Raw genomic sequence first — 2,650 nt, 5'->3', positions numbered from 1 at the left:
TATGTCTGAGGACTGATGAGCTAGCAAACAAAAACAAGTATAGAAATCAGGGCTGGAAATTCAAAAACTGCGTCGTATCCTACAAAATGTAAACAAACGCCGCCATCTTGTTTGGAGTTGGGTGTGGCCGAAAAAGTAATGTGTTATAACTCTTTTATGTTGTGTGGAGAGTGGTGGGGGGATGACTGAAAACGTGTATGAGTGTGACTCATATGCATATAAACACGCTAACACTAATGCGCTTCATGTTGTATCCCCCTGCCCTCACTATCGTCGCTTCGCCCACCCCACCCTACTTCTCCTGCCCTCACACAACCCACACACCAGTGATAAAGCGAAAACTTCTGCAACTCGATCAAGCGGGGGACAGAATTTTATAAATAGTGGTACACGCAGTTCATATGCTAACATCGTTTTACTCGCTTCAAATCAAATTCACCCTAACTGTCAAAACATGAATTTTGCAGGGGTGGGGTGATGTGGCTGAGTTTATCTAAAACTTTCCATTTAAAAGAAGATTTCATATTTTCTAAGAAAATTAATAATTTTTACGAAATGATACGACGCAGTTGAAAATAAAATATGATACGACGCATTTGTATTTTTGGAGGTAGCGTGACAATACATATATCCTGTTTTCAGTCATTTCCAACAAAAAGAGTTATAAACAAAAACATACATCTGTACGTTTTTCGTTCCAATTAAGATGGCGGCGTTTGTTTACATTTTGTAGGATACGACGCAGTTTTGATTTCCAGCCCTGGAAATGATAACTTGCATTGGACATGGTACTGTTTGTTAGCTCTTCTAACAGATAAATAAACACCAAGGCTTTGTAATTTACATATAATGTGGGTTGACATTACCTTGTTCCTATTCAAGTGGATGCTGGGCTGGTTCTTTTGCATAATTGTTCTATTAAAATTTACCACAAGACTGGTCCTCTTTCGTGTATCGTTGCAATTTTTTTTTTCTTAAAAAAAGAAAAGAAATGTTTATGCAAAAAGTGAACAATACTAAATTGAGCTAAAAATGGGAGAATACGGGCTTGTAATGTGATCAGATTAACTTGCATATCAGTTGTTCCAAAAATGTATGCATTTTTTGATGTCCCGGATACTTTATAATATATTAATAACTACATATTCTACTTATTGAAAAAGTTGTTAAGTCATGATTTTATGTTGATCGATTTATAATCATTTTAAATTCCGTATCTGTAGATAGCATAAATTTATGGAATGACTGATATATGAATGATGATTTGTATGATGGAAAAAATGGAACACTTTAAACTGACAAATTTCAATTATGTAATGTTGTAACTTGTACGATATGACATGTTGTGTATTACTGTATTAAGTAAGGTGTGAAGTAATTAAGACAGGAGGTACAGTTGACATACAATGTATGTTAAAGATAAAAGATTATAATGAATCATCGATTTATTTCGTAATAAACATTTAAATAAATAAAAATTAATAAAATATAAATAGATATTATAATGAATAGTCCCCATAACATATGTTAGCGATTTGTTAATATACAGTTATATTGTTCAATAAAAGAAAGACACAAACTTTCCAATTTCCAATTTTACTGCCTGATACATTAATTTATACACTTTTTATTGAAATTTTTTAGAGCAGTCGAATTATACATAATTATGTTTTCAAATTTATAATAGAAAATCATAAACTTCCGGTTGAAGTTGGATATGTTTTCTTCTTTAAACATAAACATGTCCAAAATATATCATTAGCTTTAACTCATATTACAGAGTATTATGTTTTTCCATCCAAGTCCGATCATAGATTTTTAAAAATACGATTTGATTAGAAAATTATTATGCACAACAATCATGTGCATATATATATAACATGTTGTGCTAATGTCTTGAAATAAATGATTGCTGTACATGCATAATTTGTGTTCCAAATATCTCTAAACCTGCAATATATTTTATTGCTTAAAAAACTATAAAAAAAAAAGAAAAAAAAAAAGGATGGGACATGAAGAGAGTGCCTCCCTGTGGTGTGGCCTGGATGCACTGAACAGCTAGATATTACACGCGATATCTATTCTAATTCAGTTGCAACTGAACGCTCTCACCAATGCAGTCGGGTTTTCTTTAATTTCAAAAACATAAATTATCTTAAATAATCACTATATATGTATTATACATGTTTTTTTTATAGACAGAATTTAAACTTCACAGCTGATTTCGGTAATGCTAAACACATAACGGGTTGTTTAGAACAAAGGGAAGTAACTCAATAATTACATTTTTGTTAATAACATCATTAAAATAAAATATTTTCAATAAATTTTTTTAACTGAAAGTCTATTTCACTAATTTTCATCAAATAATGAAGAAATAATAGCAATATTTAAACCAGTTGATTTCGGTAATGAAAAGTTGATTTCGGTATCGTAACGTACCCCGAAATGACTAGGGGACCGACCTGACATACACCGAAAAATGTATTTTTGTTGAGCAAAAACACACTAACTCACGTTGAAAATATACATTTTGTGTGACAAATAACTAATACTATCCAAGTTGGGATTATTAAAACTCCACAACCTGTTTGAATGAAAAAATCCGGTCATTTACGGATTTTAGCATGAGAAAACAACAACAACTATA

The sequence above is a fragment of the Ruditapes philippinarum genome, unplaced genomic scaffold (assembly GCF_026571515.1).
Source record: "Ruditapes philippinarum isolate M1 unplaced genomic scaffold, ASM2657151v2 ctg1912_1_1_1_1, whole genome shotgun sequence".
Taxonomy (NCBI): domain Eukaryota; kingdom Metazoa; phylum Mollusca; class Bivalvia; order Venerida; family Veneridae; genus Ruditapes; species Ruditapes philippinarum.
The sequence above is the reverse complement of the archived record's forward strand: the minus strand, read 5'-3'. Positions refer to the sequence as shown.